The sequence below is a fragment of the Chiloscyllium plagiosum genome, unplaced genomic scaffold, assembly GCF_037043375.1.
Source record: "Chiloscyllium plagiosum isolate Xiang-an unplaced genomic scaffold, Cpla_swu_hap1 HiC_scaffold_22, whole genome shotgun sequence".
Taxonomy (NCBI): domain Eukaryota; kingdom Metazoa; phylum Chordata; class Chondrichthyes; order Orectolobiformes; family Hemiscylliidae; genus Chiloscyllium; species Chiloscyllium plagiosum.
In genome coordinates, this window is record NW_028270160.1 from 22,950,275 (window position 1) to 22,977,878 (window position 27,604).

Genomic DNA, 27,604 nt, shown 5'->3' on the forward strand with positions numbered 1-27,604 from the left:
CTTTACATTTATACTGTTGCAAATTGTCCTCATGAGTGCATGACAAAAAGCTTTGACAAAATGTGAACATTTTTCAGCATACTCAAATCCAGGTATACTTCAAGTACTGGTTTGTGTGTATCTGCCTCAACATAATTAAAGAATTTTAAGAATTTTAGGAACAGGAAACCAGTTAGTCATTTCTTTGGACTGATGTCTTTTTTAAATGCCTACCTTCTCACTATACTGCTCCAGAAATGAACACTGCTAATTCTTCAACATGCATATTTCCGAAGAGATTTACCAGGATGCTGTCTGGAATGGAGGGTTTGAGTTATAAGGAGAAGCTGGATAGGCTGGGACATTTTACATTGGAGCGTAGGAGGTTGAAAGGTGACCTTATAGAGGTTATTAAAATAATGAGGGGTACAGATAAGGCGAATGGCAGGTGTCTTTTCCCTTCCATGAAGGATTTCAAGACTAGGGGGCACATTTTTAAAGTCAGAGAAGAAAGATTTCAAAAAGACAAAGGGGCAATTTTATTTACACACAGAAAGTAGTTCATGTGCAGAATGAACTTCCAGTGGAAGTGGTAGATTCGGTTACAGTTACAAAGTTTAAAAAACATTTAGATAAATACATGACTAAGAAATGGTTGGAGGGATATGGCTCAAGTACAGGCAGTTGGGACTAGTTTTGTTTGGGATTATGTTCAGCATGGACTGGTTGGACCAAAGGGCCTGTTTCCGTGCTGTCTGATTCTGTATTCTGTAATTCAATGGCTTTCCTGGCTCCTTGCATTTTTTTAACCACTGTGTGAAAGGGAAGTTTTTCACTTTCCATCTGACTTAGAGCTTCCTAATTATTAAATTATGCCTCCTGTTACTTTATTCCTTCATTGCAGCAAACAACCTATTGAGTTTTACTCGGTCATTTCACTTTTTGGTAACTTCAAATAGGCATTTGTCACTCCTAACCCAAAGAGTACAAGGTGAACTTAACCACTTCTCATAGTCTAATTTCTGCACACTCTTTCACTCTACTAAGGGTAGCACAGTGGCTCACTGGTTAACGTTGCTGCCTCACAGCACCAGAGTCCCAGGTTTGATTCCAGCCTCGGGCGACTGTCTGTGTGGAGTTTGCACATTCTCCCCGTGTCTATGTGGGTTTCCTCTCACAGTCCAAAGATGCGCAGGTCAGGTGAATTGGCCATGCTAAATTGCCCATAGTGTTAGGTGCGTTAGTCAGAGGGAAATGGGCCTGGGTGGGTTACTCTTCGGAGGGTCAGTGTGGACTTGTTGGGCCGAAGTGCCTGTTTCCACACTGTATGGGAAATCTAATCTAATCTTCCACTCTGCTAAGGGTAGTACTAGGAGGTTACTATTTAAAAACAGCAGGTCACCCATTTAAAACAGAGATGAGGAGAATTTGTTTTTACAGAGGACTTTTTATTTATTTTTGGAATTCTCTTCCTCAAAATCTGGTGGAAACAAAATCTTTGAATGTTTTTAAGGTAGGGGTGGATCAATGCTTAGCAAGCAAGGGGGTGAGAGCCTATCAGGGACAAGTGGGAATGTGGAGTATTCAGATTAGACATGATTTTATTGAATGGAGGATAAAATTCATGGGACTGAATTTGTATGTTTACATACAACAACAAAGAAATTGTGTGCAGGCATCTGATAACTTCATGCTTTATCTAATAGTTTACAACTGAAAGAACAATTTATCTGTTCGCTTTATGTTCAACACTGAGTTTGACTGGCCCTTGTAGAGTAGCAATATAACATAATGCATCTTGAGTTTTGATGTCTTGCTCTTGTATTAATTGACTTTAAAAGTGTAAAACAGCAATAAAACCTGTATGAATGTACTCTTTCAAAACAATGAACACATACTATGATCCAAAAATCATACCTGGTAGAGTATACAGGAGACAACACATCCTTCAATTATTTTTTGCAATGCACGAGCCTTTTACACTTTTTGTGGATCTCGCACACACCATGAAGGAAGCATTTGTTATGCAACCTTTGTGGAAAACCTTAGATAGCTGCAGGGCCACACAGCTTACAGGGAACATTGTAAGAGACAACCTGAAACTACAGATTCCCGTAAATTATGAACTGCAGAGAACCTTCAATGCACCACAACCCATACAAGTTAAAACCTGGGACATACATAGATCAGCACAAATCATGAATTAATTTTAAGATTTGGCTTTTGTGCAATGGGGTTTTGTTTTACACAGTATTCATAGGGACATAGAAATTATTCTCTCTCAAGGAGTGAATGCTTGTACAACTCACTAACAGAAATTGTGCTTTTTTGGTCACTATGGTCATTGGATAAAGTATTTTCCATGCCTCAGAATTTTTTTAAACTATGTTTATAAATGTTATTTTGAAATAGAATCATCTTATAAAAAAGGGATTGCCAATTCAAGTCATTAAAGTGCCTGTAATTGTTTGGTTTTACTGAGATTATCTAATGGTCCTAAACACATGGAAAGTAATAGAAAATGTTACAATACTTATATGAATACCATATTATAATCAATGTTGAGAAATTAAGACTAATTGTGAAGAAACCATTGTAACTGGAAAAAAATTAGAAAGATGAGCTATTGGTTATAGGTAGGAAGAAGGCCAAACTAAGGGTGATATGGAGTCCATAGTTTTGACATCTTAGAGAAAAATGGACATCTCAAAAGTAATTAAGATACTGGGATATGAGTCAATATAATATGTCACCTAACTGAATTAATATATATAACTCAGTTACAAATCACACAACACCAGGTTATAGTCCAACAGGTTTAATTGGAAGCACTAGCTTTCGGAGTGCCGCTCCTTCATTAGGTGGTTGAAGGAGTGGCACTCCGAAAGCTAATGCTTCCAATTAAACCTGTTGGACTATAACCTGGTATAGTGTGATATGTAACTTTGTACACCCCAGTCCAACACCGGCATCTCCAAATCATGAATATATAACTCAGAGAAGACCTTAACATTTACTGTTTTCAACCTGAGAAAACTCTGCTTCTCCTCATCATAACCAAATTATGAATAAATTTTCCAAGCAGCATTGATTCATATTTCTTGAAGGAATTCCATGGTTGGCAATGTATTGTGACAAAATAAATGGTTTCTGTATGTCTCATGGATTTGTACATGAATGCAGAAATGTGCATAACTGTTCATTTTATGCTTTCAAGGAATACGAGCATGTTGTCAATCCCTAATTGCCTTTGAGAAGATGGCGGAAGCGTTTTATGAACCACTGCAGTCTCTAAATTTTAATCCCAATGTGGTGCTGTGGTGATTCATGTGTACATAAGGATGGATGTACCTGGGTGTGTGTGTGTGTATGTGAAGAGGATACCTGCATGTAAACAGATAGGCACGTACACGTGGCTTTGTTGGGAGTATGAATCTAAGATCTCAACATGTAGGAGATGGCTATTTAGCCCATTAAGTTTGCTCCACCTTTCAATGTGATCATAGTTAATCTGATAATCCTTACCTCCACTTTCCAGCCTTATCCCATTATGCTTGATTCTCTGACTAATTAGAAATCTGTCTATCTCCGTTTAAATATACTTAATAACCAAGCCTCAACAGCTCTCTGCAGCAAAGACCTCCACAGATCCATCACCATCAGGGATGAGAAATTCCTCCTCATGTCTGTCTTAAATGGGTGGCTCCTATTCTGAGATTATGCCCTCTGGTCCTAAACTCTACCACAAAGTGAAATAACCTCTCTGCATCTATCTTGTCAGCCTCAATAAGAATCTTGTGTGTTTTCTGTAATTTGTTCATGGGAATTGAGCATTACTGGCTAAGTCGGCATTTATTGCCCTTCTCTAATTGCTCAGAGGGCAGTAAAGTGTCAATCACATTGCTGTGTGTCTGGAGTCACATGTAGGCTAGACTGCATGAGGACAGCAGCTTCCTTCCCTCGAGGCCATTAGTAAACCAGATGCACTTTTCTGACAATCGGCAATGGTTTCATGGTCATCATTAGACTCTTAATTCCAGATTTTTATTGAATTTATACTTCACCATCTACCATGGTGGGATTTGAATCCAAAACATTACCATGGTTTTTCTGGGTTAAATGTCGAGTGATAATACCAATGGCCAAAGCTATCCCTCAATAAAGTTTTGATAAGGTTTCTGCTCATTCTCCTAAACTCTAATGAGCAGAACACTTCTTCTGCCGCCTCTGCCTCCAAGCTTACTTTTACAATCAGGGCTCCCGCCCACCTTCTGAGGACCCCTTCACTTGCCTCCAACACACCCCATCCACCTGGACACCCCACGCTGGCCTGTTACCCGCCCTCGACCTCTTCATTTCCAACTGCTGCCCAGACATTAACCGCCTCAAACTGTCTACCCCCCTCCCCGACTCCAACCTCTCACCCTCACAACGCGCAGCCCTCCACTCCTTCTTCTCCAGTCCCGACTTCACCATCAAGCCAGGGGGTGCAGTGGTAGTCTGGCGCACTGACCTATACCGCTGAAGCCAGACGCCAACTCAAAGACACCTCCTCCTACTGCACCCTCAACCATGACCCCACCCCCTATCACCAAACCATTATCTCCCAGACCATACAGAACCTCATCACCTCAGGAGATCTCCCACTCACAGCTTCCAACCTTGTAGTCCAGGAACCATGCACCGCCCGATTCTACCTCCTTCCCAAGATCCACAAGCCTGACCACCCCGGTCGACCCATTGTCTCAGCCTGCCCCGCCCCACCGAACTCATCCCCAGCTACTTCGATACTGTCCTATCCCCCCTAGTCCAGGAACTCCCCACATATGTTTGAGACTCCACTCACGCCCTCCACCTCCTTCAAGACTTCCGCTTCCCTGGTCCCCAACGCCTCATCTTCACCATGAACATCCAATCCCTCTACATTTCCATCCGCCATGACCAGGGCACCACTCTCCACCTCTTCCTCCGCTACATTGATGACTGCGTCGGAACCGCCTCGTGCTCCAGCGAGGAGGTTGAGCAGTTCAGCAACTTCACCAGCACATTCCACTCCGACCTTAAATTCACCAGGACCATCTCTGACACCTCCCTCCCCTTCCTGGACCTCTCCATCTCCATTACTGACGACCGACTTGACACCGACATTTTTGACAAACCGATCGACTCCCACAGCTACCTGGATTACACCTCTTCCAATCCTACCTCCTGCAAAAATGCCATCCCATATTCCCAATTCCTCCACCTCTGTCGTAACTGCTCCCAGGAGGACCAGTTCCACCACGGAACACACCAGATGGCCTCCTTCTTTAGAGATCGCAATTTCCCTTCTCACGTGATTGAAGATGCCCTCCAACGCATCCCATCCACATCCCGCACCTCCGCCCTCAAATCACCCCTCCAACCGTAACAAGGACAGAACCCCCCTGGTCCTCACTTTCCACCCTACCAACCTTCGCATTAACAGCATCGTCCGCCGACATTTCCGCCACCTCCAAACAGACCCCACCACCAGAGATATATTTCCCTCCCCACCCCTTTCCGCTTTCCGCAAAGACCGCTCCCTCCATGACTATCTGGTCAGGTACACACCCCCCAACAAACCACCCTCCCCTGCCACCGCAGGAATTGCAAAGTCTGCGCCCACATCTCCTCTCTCACCATCATCCAAGGCCCCAAAGGAGCCTTCCACATCCATCAAAGCTTTATCTGCACATCCATCAACATCATTTATTGTATTCGTTGTTCCCAACGTGTTCTCCTCTATATTGCGGAGACCGGACACCTCCTCGCAGAGCGCTTCAGAGAATGTCTCTGGGACACTTGCACCAATCAACCCTACTGCCCCGTGGTCCAACATTTCAACTCCCCCTCCCACTCTGCCGAGGACATGCAGGTCCTGGGTCTCCTCCACCGCCGCTCCCTCACCACCTGACGTCTGGAGGAAGAACGCCTCATCTTCCGCCTCGGAACACTTCAACCCCAGGGCATCAATGTGGACTTCAACAGTTTCCTCATTCCCCCTCCCCCCATCTTACCTCAGTTCCAACCTTCCAGCTCAGCACTGTCCTCATGACCTGTCCTACCTGTCAATCTCCCTTCCCACCTATCCACTCCACCCTCTTCTCTGACCTATCACCTCCATCCCCACCCCCATTCACCTATTGTACTCTTTGTTACCTTCCCCACCCTCTTCTCTGACCTATCACCTCCATCCCCAACCCCATTCACCTATTGTACTCTTTGCTACCTTCTCCCCAGCCCTATTTCCCCTCCCCCCCTCCCCACTCCTCACATTTATCTCTCCACCCTGGAGGCTTCCTGTCTATTCCTGATGAAGGGCTTTTGCCTGACACGTTGATTTTTCTGCTCCTAGGACGCTGTCTGACCTGCTGTGCTTTTCCAGCACCATTCTGATCTAAACACTAATGAGCAGAATTCTAGTCTATTCAATCTCTCATCAGAAGAAAATCCTTCTATACTTGGTATCAGCCTAGAAAACCATCTCTGAACTGCCTCCCTTGACAGCATATTTTTTTCTTAGATGACAGACAAACTGTTTACAGTATTTCAATGATGGTATTACCAGTGCCTTGTATAGTTTTAGCAAGACTTCCCTATTGTCTGGTGAACTTGGAAGCTAGCTTGTTGTGATTTTAACAATAGGACCCAAAAATCCCCCTCGTGGCTGCAGCTTTCTGCAGTCTTTTCCTATTTCAATAATGCTTAGCTCTTCTATTCTTCCTGACAAAGTGCATAACCTTAGATTTTCCCACATTATATTTGATCGAGCAAGTTGTTTTTCCCAGTTAACTGTCTATATCCCCATATAGACTCCTTGTGTCATCATCATCACTTGCCTTCCCAAATGTTTTTGTGTCCACTGCAAACTTGATGATGACACATTCAATCCCCTCATCCAAGTTATTTATATCGCAAATATTTGTGCCCCCAGCAACAATCTCTGTGGCACTCCACTATATAGGTTACCATCCTGAAAACTCCCCCTTTATCCCAACTCTCTATTAGTTAGCCAATCCTCTGTCCATGCTAATAAACTACCCCCAACACCATCACCTCTTATTGAGTAGCCTTATGTGCTTTGAATGCTTTTTATTAATTCAGATGTATTACATCTATTAGTTGCCCTTTATTTACCCTGTTTGTTACCACCTAAGGCATAAATTCCCCATCATGAAGTCATGCTGGCTGTACTTGATTATATTATGTTTTTAAAAGCTCTGCCCATCGTGTCCACATTGGCTCGATTATCTAGCGCCAATCTTCTGCTTTTTCCCATATCCATTCCTATTCAAGGAACCATTCAGTGCCCTCTTGAATGCTGATGATTACATGATTTTATCTCCCTCTCTTTAGGAATTAGTGTGTTTTTGGCAGTTTTCAAATCCTCTGGGACTTTTTCAGAATTTAAGGGTTCTTGAAAACCTTACTACCAGTGCATCCATTATTACTGCAGCTACATCCTTTACAATATGCCCATTAGGGGTGGGTATAGATGTGTGTAGCCATGTGGTATGCGCGCACGCATTTGTGTAGATGGCTGTGTCTGTATTGTGTGTGTGTGTGTGTGTGTGTGTGTGTGTGTGTATCGGGGAGTTGGCGGGGGTGGGGGTCATGGTGTGCAGGTGTGGATGTGTGTACTGGAATGTCTGTGTTAATGTCAATTTCTCAATGTTGGTGTGTTCAATTACACTCAAAGCTAGTTTAGGGAGCAACAACACTACAGTTGCAATAATTCTCTGAAATACTGTGTCCTGGAACAATGTCAGCTTGTATCATGAGTTCACTGTGGTGTATGTCAGGGTATATCTAATGCTCTGTACCTTCAGGTTAGTTCAATTTATAGCCATCTTTAAAAGAAAACCAAGTGGACACTAGGCTCTCCTTAATTAGAGGAATGTCAAAAATAGAACATTTTCACATTGGAGAACCTCTCGTTATATTTTAGAATGCAGTAGCAAGCTGAGAATGTGACAATTCACCACTATGATTAAAGGTGCTGAGAAAAATCAAACAAGCTACTGAGTAAACTTCTGCCTGTTAAGTGGAAGCTACTGTTCAGGATGCCAGCAGCTCTGTATCCTTATGGCAGAATCAGAGTGAGAACAAAGTGACAGTGACTAAGAAATCAAAAAAAAGGTCACTAAAAAACTGCAGCTCAGACAACATACAGAGATGCACTGGTTCCCCTGAAAAGACACGAGTTTCTTTGAGATAAAGGAGTGTCTGATAGTGCAGCACTGTGGAACCTTTCAAAGGAACATTCGGGAATTTTTCCAATTTCCCGTATGGTCAGTCCAGACTAGATTTGTTTTTAAAAGTAGAAATGCCACTGAAGTTGCAGGTATGCTGGACTTCAGAAGAAACAGCTGTAGCCACGGAAATCATTTCAAAACATTGTAATGTTCAGAGAGCACACGTTACTGAGATCCAAATATCAGATGTCCAAGAATGTTTGAAGTATTACCTTAAAAACTGAATACCAAATAATTCCAAACAACTAAGGGATACAAAAGAGCTTAATTGTGCAACTGCATTTCACATTTCATCCTTTTAAACTGGTGATTCTCAATGTATTATTTCAAATGCTACTCTTCAGCAATCTTCTTGGCTTTATTGTTCTTTTATTTTTTTATAGGTGAGCATCGAAGGCAACACCAACATTGTTGCTCATTTCCAATTGCTATCACAATAGTGATAGTGAGCTGTCTTGTTGAATTGCTGCAGTCTGTGTTGTGTAGGAACATCCATATTGCTGCTAGGGGTGGAGATCTAGAATTTTAATTCAGCGACAGTGAAGTAATAGTGACAGTTCCATGTCAGTATGGTGTGTGGAGTACTGGGAACTTGCAGATAGTAGTTTTCCCTGGATGGCAGGAAGTGCAGGTTTGAAAGGTGCACTTGGAGGCTTGGTGTGTTGCTGCAGTGCAAATTGTACATGGTACAGACTGTTGCCAGTAGTGAAGTAAATCTTTAGGGGTGTGGATGGAGTGCCAATTAAGTTGGGTACTTTACCCCTGATGCTATTGAGTTCCTTATGTGTTGTTGGAGCTGCAATTATTGAGGCAAGTGCACACTCCTTGCATGTGCCAAGTAGATGCTGAGAGCTTTGGAAAAAGAGGAGGTGAGCTAGTTATCATAGAATTCAGATCATTTGACCTGCTGTAGAAGCCACAGAACTTATGTACAGTAGTTGGTTAGTTAAGTCTCTGGTCAAAGTCGTTGGTGGTGGCAGACTCATTGAAGGTATTGCTTTTGAATGTACAAGGGAATGGTTTGAATCTCTCACTGGAGATGGTCATTGCTTGACACTTGTGAGGTTCAAACACTGCTTACCACTTCTCAGCCCAAGCCTGGATGGTGCTGGTATCTTTCTGAATACAAACATGACTGCTTCATTATCTGAATGGCTATGATTGGCACTGAACGTTGCACATTCATCAGCAAGCATCCCCACTTCTGATCTGATGTTGATGGAGACAAAGATGGTTAGGCCTAAGAAAACACCCTGAGGCACTTTGCTGCAATGCAGTGGGGATAAAATGATTCATCTTTAACAAAGATCTCCCTTTGTATTAGGTTGGGTTCCAATCAGAGGAATGTTTACCCCGATTCTTATTGACTTCAATGTTGCCAAAGCTCCTTGACACTATACTCAGTCAGATACTGCCTTAATGTGGCAATTCTCACCTCACCTTTTGACTTCAGCTCTGCTGTCCAAGGCTGCAATGATGTCAGGAGACAGGTGTCCTTGACAGACCCTAAACTGAGCAGGCTAGTGCTGAGTTGCTCCATTTAAGAGCACTGGCAAAGATACCTGTAATTGTTTTGCTGATGTTTGAGAGTTGGTTGATGGGATGGTGATTGGCCAGACTCGTTTGATACTACCTCTTGTGGACAGGATATACTTTGGCAATTTGTGACATTCTCAGATAGATGCCAATGTTGTATCTGTGCTGGAAGGCTTAGGGTTAGAGCACAGCTAGTTCTGAAGCACAAGAATTACAACTGGGATGTTGTCATGACTCGTAGCCTTTGCAGTATCCAAGGCCTTCAGTTGTTTTCTAGTGGAATGAATCAAATAGGCTAAGGACAGGCTTCCATAATGCTGGAGACCAGGTAGCTGATGTGGATCACCACTTGATATTTCTGACTGATGGTGGTTGTAAATGCTTCAGATTTACCTTTTCTCCTTTTGTGCTGGGTGGATACCCCATCACTGAAGGTGAAGATTTTTCAGGAACCTCCACGTTAGGTTTGTTACTTAATTGTCGAACACTATTCATGACTGAGTGTGGTGAAGCTGCAGAACTTGATCTGGTCCATTGGGTATAGGGTTGCTTTGCTTGTTCAGTGCCTGCTGCTCCCACTATTTAGCATGTATATACTCTCACATTGTAGTTTCAGCAGATTTTCTCTTAATTTGTAAGTATGCTTGGTGCTACTCATGGCATGCTCTTCTACACTTCTCATTATGTTTTGCCTGTGACAAGCACACGGTCTATTAGCTCGAGGGAGCATTTTACCCAAGAAGATTCATTTATCAAGACAAGGAAAAAATCCACGAAAGATAATTCTAATTTCTGCTTTCCATAGGATATTTTGACAAATTGTGTGATGGTTAAAGATGTTATTATAAGAGAACTGAGGTTCCATTAATTATAACTCCAACATTTTCTAGTTAACTTGAAGTTGAAGTACTTATTGTTTATGGTCAGATGTGAATTGCCTTGCTGTATGCTCATAATTAATAGGCTACGTTGTCAAGTATTCTCAAAATCTAAAAGCATAATAGCCACTGGATTATATCCCAGAGTTAAGGACTATATTTTATTGGATTAACTTCAGCAACACAAATGGCCATCTTGTAGTTTATGACTATTTTGAATTGTAATATCTAATTATATCAATGATAATAGTTAGTGCTTGGTGATACGACCATACTAGGTGATATTAACCCTCAACCTATGTACTTACCCTTACCAACTCTGACTATAGAGATTTACAAGCATTAGAAACAGTCGAAAACTCAGCCTCCAACTACTGCTTTATTATTTCATAGCAAACTTGCATCATGTCTTGTCATTGCACCATATCCATTGATATCTTTACCTAACAAGATTCATCGATCTCAGTCTTGGAGCGTCCAATTGTCATAATGATCTTCACTTTTTCAAGATAGTCAGTGTTCTCAGTCTCAGTGAAGCTTTGTGTGAAAAAATGTGCCATGATTTTGTGTCTAAATAATTGTTGTATGATTTGGTACCAAATACTGTTGGCTCATGGTTGGGGAGAGTGTAGTGACCAATTTTTGTTTTTATACTGTGTCTAGGGGCTTATTTGATTATCAGTGGTAGTGGACAAACCATTATTGAATTTCATCAGGAAGAGGTATTCATCTTATACAGCATGATACAGTCCACTGCATAATAGCAATAGGTACTAGTTTGGTATAGTTACAAAGACTATTGGAAACCAGATATGACACCTTTGATTCTATCAGGACCGCCTGTCAGAGTGCTTCTCAAAGACTGTGTGTCATTATCAGATTGGCTAGAGCTTAATGCAGCTTCAATATAAACACTGTTAAAACTCTTAATTCACATAAAATTTCCACCTTTTATGCCCATTTTAATATTTATACATTTAGGTATCTAACTATATTTACAATTTCCAGTACTCTATCTCCCCCCAAAACTCTGATTTCGCAGGTTCAGAGGGTCAAGAGATCTCACAATTCTTTCAGAACACATTGTCTTCTGACTTGAAAGATGAGTTATTTGCCTGAGGATTGTTGATCTTGATTCTGATTGTTTGTACATCTCAGCAAAACCGTTCAAGTCCAGTTACAGTATTAGTCTCCTCCTTCAGGCCAAGAATCGAGCGTTAAGGCACTGGCTATGGTTAATCAACTGCAATGGACGGGTCACATTATTGCATGTCTGACATAAACAAGTTGTCTACTTTGAGCTTTGTCATGACAAGGGCTTACCAGGAGTGCAGAAAGATGCTTCAAGATAAAGCCTCACTGAAAAATACAATATCCTCACCGACTTGAAGCAATCTCTTCTGCAAAGGTGCCTCAATTGGAGAAAAATCCACTTACATCAATGAATGCAGTTCCAACAACCTCAAGAACCTTGGCATTATACATGACAAAGCAACCTGCTTGATTCGTACCACATCTACAATCATTCACTCCATCAACACTGATACACAGTAGCAGTCATGCATACCATCGACAAGATGCACAGCAGAAATTCACCAAGGCTTCCAGGCAGCATCTTCCAAACCAACAACCAGTACAATCTAGAAAGACAGGGCAGAAGATACATGGGAACATCACCACCTACAAGTTCCTCTTCAAGCCACTTGCCATCCTTCCTGCTGAAAGCATGAAACAATTTTCTTATGCTGACATAGGTAACCTTAATAGGCTCATTCTTCATTTTTGGTTCTACTATGAGTCTAGGAACCCAATGAAATCATCTACCAGGTGGGACTTGACCCCATGGATGATGACGCTTTGTTTCTGTGCCAGTTATTTACTTGGAACTAGTTGGACTCCCTCTGATATCTTAAGAATGTTTATGGCTAGTTATACACTCAGGCTCCAATGTAACAAATCTTGATTGTGAACTACGTGTATGTTTTCAACTTTTTATGCTTTCTGTGCCAACAGTGTTACCTGCAGCAAACTTTTGCTGGAGAGTTATTCTACCAATGCCATGGAGTTTAATCTCTACTGATGCCAAGTAGTTTAATCTCTTCAGTTTGTAACTTCTCTTTCTTCAGCCACTAACATGCACACATTCTGTGAAATTGAAATCGGTTGAATCATCAAGTTCCCAAGTTGTGCCTTGTATACTTATTTTCTGATGGGGATACATTGTTGTAAACGGATATCTTATCTAAAAAAGGAAATTCTACCACATTAACATCTTTGTATTAGGTGTAAGACACTTGGCATTTTTACTGTTCTAATTGCTGCTTTGATCTATTTAATCAGATTCAATAAGCTGCACTATATAAATGCTGTTGGCCCCCAGGGTCCCGTACTTCCTGCAGGAACCTGTACCCCACAACCTGAGCCGCCTCCGGAATTTTAGTTTTGTCCCTCTCAGGGACGTAACACGACGAGCTCTGTACGGACTGCTGCTGCACACCATCCACCTCTTTTTCCTTATCCACCACCTGGACACACCTTGGAGTGCCCATTTGCCACCTTGCAGTGGGATCCCCAGTGGAGAGCTCTCTACGCGGGAGTCCACTAAGTGTGTAAACTTACACTTATCCACATTATATTCAATGTGCCATATTCTTGCCCAACCCCCCCGTCCAAATCCTCCTGAAAACATTTGACATTTTACATCTCCTCATGTTCTCTGGACTCTTAGATATCTGCTACTAGGAGATTTCTTGTGTCTTCTCCAGTGTAAATAGAGACTAGGTAATTGTTTATCTTTTCTGCCATTTCTGTATTCCCCATTATAAATTCCCTTGACTCTGCTTTTAATAGACTCATATTTGTCTTCGGCAAATGTTTCCTTTTCTCATTGGCTTCTTGGTTCTCCTTTTTCTTTGTAAAGCTTCCAATCCTCAGATTTATGACTATTTCTGGCCACTCTCTAAGATTTTTACTTTAATCTTGCACAATACTTAATTCTTAGCTTGTCACTCACAGTTAACTGATCTTTTTGAGATTTTGCAAATTGAAGGAACGTATCATTGCTGTAAGCTGTGTTATAGTTCTTTAGAAACATTCCCTATGTTGAGTCTAAATGTATTTGCCCAATTCAATTCAGCCAACTGTCACTCATGTTTTCATAATCTCCCTTATTCAAATTTAATAACCTTGTTTCTGATTGAACTACCTCACTTTCAAAAATAATGTAAAGTTCTATCCTATTGTGGTCACTCATCTCTCAAGGTTCTTTTACAATAAGATAATTATTTAGCACCTTTACATTATATAAGACTTAATCCAAAATAGTCCTCTAATTGTCTTTTCAAAATACTGCTGTAAAAACAAATCTCTAAGATATTCCAGAAACAGATCCACCACAGCTTTAATACTTAATTAGTTTACGCAAACTATATGCAGATTGGAGTCACCCTTGATTACTGTGTTGCCCACGCTATGAACTTCTCTCATCGCCTGATTAATACAATGCCATGCACTGCCACAACTATTTGGTGGTCTATAAATAACTTCAACTAATGTCTGCTGCCCCTTTCTATTTCTTAGTTTCACCCAAGCAGAGATCCTTCCTTACTAATATACTGATTATATCTTGTACTATCACCGCCACCTTTTCCTGCTTCTTAGTTCTTCGTAATTATTACATATCTTTGAATATTCAGCATTTAGTCTTGGTCACCAAGCAGCTATTTTCTGTAATGGCAATTATATTAGAATCATTCATGTCTATTTATAATTTTAGATCATCTATCTTTTTATGGATTTTTGTGTGCATTCTGCTAGAGCGTCCTTAACTTTGACTTTTTGACATCATTTACATTCAGGCATACTCAAAGCTTGGTTTTGTTCCTCCTGTCTTTTAGTTTCTCTCAGATCTTTTGTACTTCTTGTTACCAGTTTAAATCTCTTTCAAGTTGGGTTATCATTCAAGTTCCCATTCCCATGAAAAACTAGTTTCAACCAACCCAATAGCACTAGCAAACCTCCCTGTGAGTACACCAGTCCCAGCCATAGAGATGTACAGCACAGAAATAGACCCTTCGGTCCAATTTATCCATGCCGACCAGATACCCTAACCCAATCTAGTCTCATTTGCCAGTACTTGCCCCATATCTCTCTAAACTCTTTCTATTCATATACCCATCCAAATGCCTTTTAAATGTTATACTTGTTCCAGTCTCCACCACTTCCTCTGGCAGCTTATTCCGTACATGCACCACCCTCTGCATGAAAAAGTTGACCCTTAGGTCCCTTTTAAATGTTTCCCTTCTTACCCTAAAAGTATGCCCTCTATTTCTGGAGTTTCATGAGATCACCTCTCATTCTTTGAAACTCAAGTGAATACAGGTCCATTTTGCCAAAGGTCTCTTAACACAGAACATGTCTGATGAATTTTTGATGTAACTTGATGTAACCAGATGTAACCTGGTCAGCCCGTACTGGTCCCACATGTCCCAGTGCCTCAATACTCTGATGCCCACTCCTTGCATCAGTCTCCTGATCAATCCTCTCGTTCTTGTGCTCATCAGCATGTGGAACTAGGAGTAAGTGTGAGATTACTGCTCTAGAGGTCCTGCTTTTTAATTTCCTTCCTAACTCACTGAATTCTATTTTGGTGCCCTCACCCCTTTTCCTGCTTATGTTATTGGTGTCTATGTGGACCATGACTTCTGGCTGATCCCCCTCCTTGAGAAGAATGTCCTATTGTCACCTTGCACAATTATAGAGACTATCAGGAGCCAGAGAACATACCACCCAAAGCATAATATAGAGCTGCAAGAGGCGTGCTATTTAGAGGCAATAACAATTATCAAATGCAAATATTCAGTGCAACATTCTCAATACACACGGCGAATGTGTTCTGAAAATATGCCTGCACTAAAAGCAGTCACAAATGAACTCAGTACTTTAAAGTCTAAGGTCAAAGATATAGCTGAAAATCACTGTTATTAATCCATAAATAATTTTGTGTTTCAAAACGACTAGTATTGAAAATTATCAGATGCCCTTGGGTTATCATTTAATAAAATTTCTGGAAGTATCTGTCATAAAACCAAAAGTTATTCTGTTGTATCATAAAAAGAAATTCTGGAGGTTGGTGATTTATAGCATGCTTTTTTTCCCCATTAACTTACAATAAAACAAAAACTTTTTTAGGCTAGGGTTGTAAATAATTTTGATATGTTGAACCATTTATTATGGTTGATCACTGAGATATCTGTGTGGTCATATTCCTTCTAATTTTTTAATGTTAATTTAGTAACTTCTTGACTAGTGAAAGGATTTCTGGAACTTTTAATCTCATTACAACTTAAATTTAGTTATCCATTTATTTCTTGATTTATTCAAACCTGTGAATGTGTTCAATGAAGGGCAAGGAAAATCCATTTGGCCTGCCCATAACAATACGTACACGATCCCTTAACCATGCAATCTCCTTGGATAATGTATTTTTTAAAAAAAGCTATTGTGCCAACAGCAACCAAAACATTATACCATAATAAAAGTAAAATTTTATGGATGCTGGAAATTGGAAATAAAAAATAGAAAGTGCTGGAAAAACTCAGCAGATGAGGCAGTATAAGAGACACTGACCTCAAAATGTTAAAAGATTGCCAAGTCTAGGACCTTGGGTACCAAGGAGGGAGGAGGAAAACAGACAAGTGTTGAATGGGAAGGTACATGGTAGCATGGGGAGGTGTTGGAAATGGAAAAGGAATGGACCAGGGTGTTCTGGAGGGAATAATTCCTGCAAAGTGCTGACAAAGGAGGAGAAGGTAATCTATGTCTGGATGATGACATCCCGTTGGAGGTGACGGCAATGGCAGTTTATGATCCTTTGGCCGCAGAGGATGGTGGGGTGGTGAGTGAGGACCCAGGGATCCTATTGTTGTTGGAGGAGGAAAAGTAATGGGTGAGAGTAGAAGTGCAGGAGATGACTTGGACACAGCCAGGGGCCCTATCAACAATACTAGTGGAGAACCCTTGGTTGAGGAGAAAGCTGAACATTTCTGAGGCCGCCCTGCAGAAGGTGGCCTCATCAGAGCAAATGCGACAGAGATGAGAAAACTGGGAGAATGGAATGGAGTCTTTACAAGAAACAGCATGTGAGGATGTATAATCGAGGTAACTTAGTAAGTTTGTAATGGATATTAGAGACCAGGCTATCTTCGGAAATGAAAATAGAGATGTTGAGGAAGTGAAGGAGGGTTTGGAAATGGACCAGGTGAGCGCCAAGAGTAGAAATTGGAAGCAAAATTTAAAAATGTTTCCAATTCTGGACAAGAGAGAATGCAGCATCATGATGTCATCGATGTACTAAAGAAAGAATTGTGGTGGGGGCCTGAATAGTACTGGAACAAGGAATGTTCCATGTACACCACAAAGGGACAGGCATAACAGGCATTGAAATGTAAAGGGAATTGTATGGTAAAGAAGAGGGGGCTGGAGCCCGCTAACTGGAAATTTTGAAACCGACATAAAGAAGATGAAAGTGGGGAGGGATTGGATAAGGGGAAAAAAATCAAGTCGAAGTAGGTTTCATGAGGCAGGAACAGGCAGAAATAACTAGTCTGCTCAGCAGTCCTGTTTGTGGATTTTGGGGAGAAGCTACAAGTGTGCTGTGCAGAGTTGTGGGTCTATGAGCTGGGAAGCTATTGGGGGGAGATAGCCAGATGAGATGAGATGAGATTGGTGACAGTCTTTGAATTCAATGGCCTAATGCTCGAAGGTGGGGTAATGGTGCAGGGGAAGATTGGAGGAGATGTCTGAGAGCTCAACCTCTGCAACGTTGAGGTCAGTATGCCAGAAATCAACAGCACTACCTTTGCTGGCATGGTTGATGGCAAAGTCAGGATTGGTTCGAACAGTATGAAGTGCAGTCAGTTCAGAGGGAGGTAGGTTTGAATGGGTATTGGACGGTGTGATGGGTGGGGACCAGAGAAACTAAGGTGATGGATGTCATATCGGAGAAAGAGAGGACTGCAGATGCTGGAGATCAGAGTCGAGAGTGTGGTGCTGGAAAAGCACAGCAGGTCAGGCAGCACCCAAGGAGCAGGAGAATCGATGTTTCAGGCATAAGCCCTTCAGCAAGTGAAGGGCTTATGCCCAAAACATCAATTCTCCTGCTCCTCGGATGCTGCCTGACTTGCTGTGCTTTTCCAGCCCCACACCCTCAACTGATGTCATATCAACAGTTCTCATTGAACATGTTGAGTGCAGGTAAAAGGCCAGAGGGAGGGTTCCAGGTAGCAGGAAAGTGTTGGAGGCGGGTGAAGAGGTTTGTGGCATGGGGAGAGGACTCTTGTTCAAAGAAACTGCCAAAGAGGCAAAGGCGACAGAAGAAGAGTTCATTGCGTGTCTTGCCCAAAATTCATTGAGGTTGGAATGCACAAGGATAAAACTAAGACGTTTGTTAAATACAGAACGCTCAGCATTAGAGAGCAGAAGGTCAGAAGGGATAGTAAACACTCGACAGGAGGTGGGGTTAGAAAAAAGGATGGAGTCAGAGTAAGACCCTCCTACAACGATAGGGTTCATTTTCATTTACCACCTCCATATTCAAAAAGATCATCAGCTGCTATTTCCGTCACTTCCAGTGGGATACCACAATCAGACTCATATTTCTCTTCTCTCCTTTGTCAGCATTCCACAGGGACTGTTCCTTCGGGATACCCTGGTCCACTCCTTCACTCTCAATACCTGCCCACATGCAACTGCATAAGGTGTAACACCTGCCCATTTACCTCCACCCACCTCACTATCCAAGGCCCCAAAACCCCTTCTACCTGCACTTCACTCTATCTACACAACTGTATTTGCTGTTCAGAGTGTGCTATCCTGTACAATGGGGAGGCGAAATGCAGACTGGGTGACGGCTTTCCAGGATGCCCATGATCTTTGGGTAAAAATGACTCCAAATTTCCCTGCCACTTCAACACACCACCATGCTTCCTGATCAAAATATCTGTTGCAGTTCCAGCAATCTGCAGTGCAAGCTCGAAGAATGGTATCTCATTTTATGTTTGAGGACCCTGCAGTCTCTAGGACCCAATATCGAACTGAATAATTTTTACAGACTGATTCGTCCTTCAAATGGTTTGCCCACTCCACGCCTGGTCCTGTCATGACATGGATTGCTTATTGCACAGATGACGCGTTCTCTCCTACTCTCAGCTCTCATTATCAGTCAGTCAGCTTCTCTTCTATCTGGCAAAAGTGAAGACTCCTGATGAAGTGCTTTTGCCCAAAACATAAATTCTCCTGCTCCTCGGATGCTGTGCTTTTCCAGCACCACACTCTCGACTCTTCTCTTCTACCTTGGTCTACTATCAGTAATCCTCTTGTTTGCCTACTCCTTTCTTCTATCTCTTTCTCTGGACTCCCATCTATCCACTCACCACTACTCCTCAGTCCTAGGTGGTATTTATTTTCAGCATAAATACCACCTAGCTACGAACAGTTGTGATGAAGAGCTACTGAACTCGAAATGTTAACTGCGTTCTCGCCACAGATGTTGCCAGATCTGCTGAGTTTCATCAACAATCTGGTTTTGTTTCAGATCTCCACCATCCTTAGTTCTTTGTTTTGTTTTACTGAAAAGGGGCTGATGTGCAGATTTATTATGCTCAGCTTTTGTTCACAAAATGGACCTGGGCAATTTTTCCACATCAGCAGGCAGATGTCAAGCTTATAGCTGTAATTGAATTGTCTCCCACTTCGATTTCACTGCAGGGAAGCCCAAGTTCTTGGAAATTTGCAAAGCATTGGTTAAATTTAAATCAACCTCATATATATAGTTCGCGCTGATTGCGATATGCTAATGTTCAGCCTCTCTTAGATGGGACACTGTTCACTATTAGAATGGCAGCAGGCACATAAATGTCTAATTATGGAAATTATTGCCAAGGCCAATGTGTTAGCAGCAGAATCATCATAAACATTGAAGGAATATTTCCTCCTCCTATCATCTTCTTCAGGCCAACCATAGTTGGCAATAGATGTTGGTCTCACAAGTGACACTCATGTTTCGACAATTAATATACTTAAGTAAAAATTACTTTCTGACAAAAGCAATCTTTTAATACTATTAAATTGTAATAAACTGGTAGTTAAATAAAATTATGTATAACTTATGCCCTCATTAAAAATAATCACTATTAAAGGCAATTACAAATGTTTTACTGCTGCCACCTTTATTACACTTAACACTAAACAGGTGAGGATTCCACATCAGCATAATAAACTAAATGCTGTGATAAACTACTTTCAACCATAAATAAACTCAAATTATTTCACCTCGCTTGCAGGTAAACTACACAAGCTTGATTTAACTCAGTTCCAATTGCACGGTCCGAATTTGATCTTGTACGCAAACACAAAAAGACGATTAGGATACAGTCACAAGATTAATGCTGTGCAATCATTGGAGCACAAAATATTAACATAAAATAGTTATGAAACAATGTATTACTTTTTAGACTCCAACTGTGAGCATTTCACAAACGTATTATTTGGGACTACCACTACATTATTACATTATTTGTACAACAATGCTTTCGATGCTGCCAGTCAGTCTTTATTTTTGTTCTCAAAACTTGTATTTTCTGAATCAAAAAGGCAAATAATCTTTTGCAAAGACACTCTCTTTTAATATCCGTATGATTATTATCTGTCAGAAGGGTAAGCCTGTTGATTTCTATAGTGGGAATCACATTCCATGGAAACACGTTTGAAATCCACAAAGACATCCCGTCTTGGTCAATATCCTTTCATCAGCAGCTGATGAAGTGGAGAATGGTAAATTCAAATTAAGGAAGGGGACACTTGGACTGCAACTACTGAACTCTAAATGGGAAATTTTCTATCTGTACGTGACCACTCCAGCGTCCACCTCACCTTGAAAATAATGCACCCAAAATAGAAATTTCTGCATATTTGTAGCAATGACCCTGGCAACTTTCTGTAAATTATGCTGCTGGTTAAATTATGCTCAGAACTGTAGACGTACTTGAGAGCCATTTTCTAGGTTTTTGGCAATTATTTTGACTGATTTTTAAAATTTATTTACATCAAGAACTGCACTGTATTCTGCTCATTCAAATAAAGTGTTAAGGCATCAGTACAAGTCATATTAAAAATTTTAAATCTTGTGGAACTACAAATGTTAAGCATGAAACATATCATGCTTAATAATGGGTGTGTGTCATGGTTAAATGACTAGAAACTATTAAATTTCTTTCTTTATGAAAGAATATGATGCAATTTCAGTGGCATCCTTGAATCCCAATTGTTTACATTGTTTGCTTATTTGTGCACATTTTCATCTGGTTAATGAGATTAGCAGGAATTTTGGGTTTAAGTAGACATCAGATCACGAATGGGAATAGTACATAACATTCCATAGTGTCTGTGGCTGTCTATTTATTCTATTGAACATAAAAATAAAATTAGGGTATGAACACATGTATTGTCTCAGTATGGGGAATGTCCATACAGGTATCTGAAATTGAGAAGTTTGTCCTTTCCTCAACAATATTATCATTTCACTCATTCTGAAAGCATTGCGACTATAATTTAGAGCTTCAATCCCTCTGGTTCTATTCTCCATTCTTGTTAACTTTGAATATGTCCTTTCAAATACTTTAAGGTTTTATGGCTATCATTTTAACAACTGTGAAACGTCTGTGCCAAAACCAATGATCTGCATATTTTTGATTAGATTAGATTCCCTACAGTGTGGAAACAGGCCCTTCAGCCCAACAAGTCCACACCGACCCTCCGAAGAGTAACTCACCCAGACCCATTTCCCTCTGATTAATGCACCTAACACTATGGACAATTTAGCATGGCCAATTCAACTGATCTGCATATCTTTGGACTGTGGAAGGAAACCGGAGCACCCGGAGGAAACCCACGCAGACACGGGGAGAATGTGCAAACTCCACATAGACAGTCACCTGAGGCTGGAATCGAATCTGGAACCCTGGTGCTGTGAGGCAGCAGTGCTCACCACTGAGCCACCGTGCCGCACCCATTTGATATTGTTCCTCCATCAGTTTGCACACTGGTCTGCTTTTCTTTGTTTCTTCATTTTCAATCCCAGTGCTTCCCTTGGTGTTCTTTATTTTTGAAGTTATTCAGTAACATAGTGTTGGGGAGATTTCACTGGGGTGTTTAATGTAGGGCTAGGGAGGGTGACACTAGTTCTGCAACAGACACTTCTAGTTCCAGCCCTGAAATGGTTAACAACAGCCAAGCGAGCTGCTGCTGGCGACTGCATGACTACCTGGCTGGAGCTTGTAAGGGATATGCATAATGTTAATTAAATCTTGGAGCCTGTAAATACCAGCCAGTACCAATTGTCCCATCGAAACTCGGGATTAATAAAGAAACCGATCGGAATCTGTAACTGTTAGACAAGTGTGAATTGCTCTATCGGAACCTGTAACTGTTAAGTGTGAATGGCTCTATTTAAGTCTAAAGTTGATAAGTGTAATTGTCAATTTAGTTAAACTGAAACTATTGAAAATGGCTAGCCTGTCAGACGCATAGTAATTCCTTGAAACGATGAACTATTGAATACGGGATTGGAACCGCTCCCGGGGATGGCTGAGCCATTGTCAAGCACAGCAGGAGCTGGACAGGCACTTCAATGCGGCCAATAGGAGGACGGATCCCCAGCGCGCGCAGATGAATGGACCAATGGGGAAGGCGAACTGACCGGGGACTCCAGGCAGCGCGAAGTATAATTGTGTCAAGTTTGAACGAGAAGGGAGAACGCCTTCTCCAACGAATGCATGCTTGTAGATTCGTTGTACCAGTTAAGATTCTGTGAATAAACGGCTGTCTGCGTCTAACCATAGTTGCCAGTGTGAGTCTCTCCTTCCAAAAGAACACGCAAAGATGGGACCCCGCGGGTCCGTCTTAACATTTGGTGACCCCGACGCGGGAAGGAAAAGAGACAACGGCAAGTTGGCAACGTTGGCGGATCAGGGAGCAGACAACCTTCGGCCGAAGTTTTCTAAAGGTGAGGAAGCGCCTGTTAAATCTATGGCTTCCAGTAGTTAGATTTTCTCTCAGTTAGTTTCTTGTCTGCTCTCCGACCCTCACCAACCCAAAAAACCTGATCAATTTGACAGCAGCATCGCAGAGTCCTGACTGGTAAGCTTTTACTAACCTTTTAACTTACCTAGAGTGTTTATTTCACTAATGCCTAACTGTTTTTGCCTGAGTCCCTTGCGCGGCTTTCGGAGCCGGAGCGCATATCTGTTTTTGCCTGAGTCCCTTGCGCAGCTTTCGGAGCCGGAGCGCATATCTGTTTTTGCCTGAGTCCCTTGCGCAGCTTTCGGAGCCGGAGCGCATATATGTTTTTGCCTGAGTCCCTTGCGCAGCTTTCGGAGCCGGAGCGCATATCTGTTTTTGCCTGAGTCCCTTGCGCAGCTTTCGGAGCCGGAGCGCATATCTGTTTTTGCCTGAGTCCCTTGCGCAGCTTTCGGAGCCGGAGCACATATCTGTTTTTGCCTGAGTCCCTTGCGCAGCTTTCGGAGCCGGAGCGCCTAACTGTGTTTGCCTGAGTCCCTTGCGCGGCTTTCGGAGCCGGACCGCATATCTGTTTGGCCCGATTTTGCAGATTGTTCTGCCTGACGATTACCTGACGTTACCTACCTGAGCGCTGACCATATTCGACTTCCTGGATCCATGTTACTGAGCACTTAAAACTGACGAATTTTTTGTTTGTATATTCGTTGTGACCACCGAACATACCCGGGGTGATAGAGGTCGGAACTCTTCTCCTGAAGAGGGTTTAACCGTACAGACGTCTGCCTTAGACCGGTTGTTAAGAGCAGAGATCTGCCACACGAAGATCAGGCTTTGAAAGACGTACTGTTCTTGAAGCGGTTCCCTTCAGGGGAGATCCGACATGGGGGACCTGAATTTCGGACCACCTAAGTTGACTCACCTCAGGACAGCACGTCCCGGAGTGCCCTGGTGGCACTGCAGGGACGGTGGGGACATGCCTATTCATAGTCAGTTACTGCTGGATAGCGTAGCCCTGCATAAGGAAAAGTTGGACCTGGTGATTGCCCAAGCACCAGAACAAAAGGGAATTATCTGATTGACACAGGGGCATCTGCCTCCAGAATTACTAAATTACGAAGGGGCCTGACCCTCTCGGGCAGGATACTGGGGACTGTGGGATTCTCGGGGATGGTCGAGGAACAGCCTTACACCGTGCCAGCAACAATAACCATCGGGGAACAAAAGATCTCTCTGCCCCTACTCCTGGCCCCAAAGTGTCCAGCTAACCTGCTGGCGAGGGATGCTCTTACCAGGTTAGGGGTCTGCATCCACTGTTCAACTGAGGGGTTGCGACTCCTCTGGCCTGGGGATCCCTCCCCGGACTTAAGGGGAATGGGACAATTCTTGCTTGCCCCCACTTCAGGGGACTCGCGAGTTACATCTGTAGACATTTACTGGATTCGGCTGTTGTACACATTGGAGGGAAGGGGATTGATGGGGGAATTTGAAAATTGGCTCCCATCTATTCCAGGCTCCCAGACATACCTCCCCCCGAAAAACCCCTACCACACAACGCTAAATTATGTCACCCATTATGACCCTGAGTACGACGACCGCTTCAACGCCCACCTGGGGGATAGAAGGGGTATGGTTAAACTCACGTATCTCGTCGCCGGGAAGGAAGGGATTGCCGCTGCAGTCAGCCTGCATCCGGACCAGGCAGAGTGGTATCAGCTAGGGGAACAGGCTGCCCCGCATGTGACACTCGCAATAGCACCCGGATCAAAGGCCCGTAACCTGGGACCCATGGTCCTTGCCGCACTACGATGCGAGTACCAAAAAATAGGAGAAGGCCTCAATGAGGTGTCACTGGATGGCTGCTTCCAGAGATGCCCCATCGATGTGCTAGAAGAAGGGATTTACGAAAAAATGGCGGTGGACAGGTCCCTCCTTTTGGACAATGTCGACCACTGGAAAGCGGCACAACTGCTGCGTGATATAGACCCCGTCCTCTGGACGGTACACCCACAGGACACTGGCCAACTGGACGGGGCAGTCCACCTGCAGCTGAAACCTTCCGTTAAACGCTGCATCTGGGTGACACAATATCCTCTCACCTTAGAACAGAGGGAAAGGATTCGCCCAACAATCAGGGGACTGCTAGAAGTGGGGGTCCTCAGGAAAATGAAGGGGGGACACTGGAGTACGCCAATCCTTCCCATCTCCAAGGGGATGGGCAAGGGGTGGCGCATGGTCCATGACCTCCGAAGGATAAATGAAGCCACGGAGACTTTAAACCTGAAGGTCCCTGACCCCTACGTTGCACTGCAGGCGCTCACGCCTGCCAGCCGCTTTTTCTCTGTCATAGACCTGGCTAACGTTTTCTTCTGCCTTCCACTGCACCCAGAGTGTCAGGAGTGGTTTGCCTTCACCTTCGAGGGAGAGCGGTACACATACAATCACCTCCCGCAGGGGTACAAAGACTCCCCAGGCCTGTTTAGTGCGGCTTTGACCCCTATACTTAAACAGATGTCGCTTCCCACCAGCACCACAATCATACAGTATGTCGATGATTTGTTGATTGCCAGTGAAACTGACACCCAAAATTTGGAGGCGGTCCGCACCTTGCTGGACACCCTTGTGGCAGCCGGTTTTAAAGTAAAAACGGGAAAAATGCCAGATAGCCCGAAAATCAGTATCCTTTATGGGACGGATAGTAGGAAAAGGGGGCACCACACTTTCAAGAGCGCACAGGGAAGCGATCCTCTCCTATGGCACCCCTATAACAGTACAGGACATGATGGCCTTCCTGGGGTTATGTGGGTATTCTCGCACCTACGTCCCTGACTTTGTGACTATGACATCCCCACTCAGGAAAATGATCACGGAGGTTGGGGCAAAGAGGCTCAAGAGTCAGTTGCGATGGAACGCGGAGAGAGAGAAATCATTCAAGGAGGTGAAGCAAGCTTTGGGAGCAGCGGCCACGTTAGCGCACCCAGACTATAAGAAAGATTTCCACCTGGACGTGGCAGAGACTGAGGGGATAGTAAACGCCATCCTGTACCTAAAGGACCGAGGCTGCAGGAGAGTGCTGGTGTATTACAGCTGCCGTTTAGAGCCCATTGAGAAAGGGCAGCCAGGCTGTGCCAGATTTGTGGCAGCAGTAACGAAAGCGGTCAACAACACTGACCATCTAGTACTCTGCCATCCCTTGACTATTCACACAGATCACAGCATAGGAGCCTTTCTGACCCGACACAGACGGGCTGTTGACCCGCTGTTGGATTTCAAGAATTCGGATGGGGTCTGGATTGATGCCATTGGGCAGGCCAGAAATATCCCCGACGAATACAAGCTGGTGGATGAGATTGCTGCGGGTTTTGAAAGTTTTCCCTTTTTTCCTCCATTTTCCCGATCACGGTTAATAAAATCCTTAACAGAATCAACCTCCTCCACTACAATATGCAGAGGCTTACCAACCTAACCCGGGATGCAGTTGACGCCATCCATGAACAGCTTGCACAGTCCTCCCTCATGACCTTACAAAATAGGATGGCTTTGGACATGTTACTTGCCGAAAAAGGAGGTGTTTGTGCACTGTTTGGGACCATGTGCTGTACAGCCATATCAAACAACACAGGCCCAGATGGCAAACTCACTAAGACCCTGGTGAAGCTCCGAACCCTGGCTGCTGAGCTGAAGCACCAATCGGGGGTCAAAAATCCAGTCGTCGACTGGCTGAACGCATGGCCAGCAGTACATACATCAGACGCCTGGACGGGCCTGCAGGCCTGTGAACCATTCTGGCCGGCGGGAAGGCCGGGGCACAGTACACTGTTCCAATGGTTTTCCGATCGCTGGCGTGTACCTGACATGCGGGCAGTATGCCTTTACATTTTCTCGTTTGTTTTAAAAAAAACACAAGACAAAACACACACCACCGTAGCAAATGGGCATTTACACTTGGGACTTTTTTTGGACAGCAGACGTGGCACCCGATGTAGTTTACTTTCCCCCTTTCCGGACCTCTTACGTTTGTTAATGTTTACATGGGTTGGTGTGGCCTCAGTAGAGGCCAAGGGAGGGAATGTTGGGGAGATTTCACTGGGGTGTTTAATGTAGGGCTAGGGAGGGTGACACTAGTTCTGCAACAGACACTTCTAGTTCCAGCCCTGAAATGGTTAACAACAGCCAAGCGAGCTGCTGCTGGCGACTGCATGACTACCTGGCTGGAGCTTGTAAGGGATATGCATAATGTTAATTAAATCTTGGAGCCTGTAAATACCAGCCAGTACCAATTGCCCCATTGAAACTCGGGATTAACAAAGAAACCGATCGGAATCTGTAACTGTTAGACAAGTGTGAACTGCTCTATCGGAACCTGTAACTGTTAAGTGTGAATGGCTCTATTTAAGTCTAAAGTTGATAAGTGTAATTGTCAATTTAGTTAAACTGAAACTATTGAAAATGGCTAGCCTGTCAGACGCATAGTAATTCCTTGAAACGATGAATTATTGAATACGGGATCGGAACCGCTCCCGGGGATGGCTGAGCCATTGTCAAGCACAGCAGGAGCTGGACAGGCACTTCGGTGCGGCCAATAGGAGGACGGATTCCCAGCGCGCGCAGATGAATGGACCAATGGGGAAGGCGAACTGACCGGGGACTCCAGGCAGCGCGAAGTATAATTGTGTCAAGTTTGAACGAGAAGGGAGAACGCCTTCTCCAACGAATGCATGCTTGTAGATTCGTTGTACCAGTTAAGATTCTGTGAATAAACGGCTGTCTGCGTCTAACCATAGTTGCCAGTGTGAGTCTCTCCTTCTGAAAGAATACGCAAAGACGGGACCCCGCGGGTCCGTCTTAACAATACCCATTTCT

At 43.3% G+C, this 27,604-nt stretch overlaps 1 protein-coding gene and 1 pseudogene across 1 annotated transcript in view; one reads left to right on the forward strand and one right to left on the reverse strand.

Annotated features, from left to right (window-relative positions):
- Positions 1-27,604, reverse strand: part of atrnl1b (attractin like 1b) — a 947,890-nt gene that overhangs the window by 59,755 nt on the left and 860,531 nt on the right. The window lies entirely within an intron of this gene.
- The window catches only part of LOC148145959 (uncharacterized), a 48,957-nt pseudogene continuing 47,628 nt past the window's right edge, over positions 26,276-27,604 (forward strand).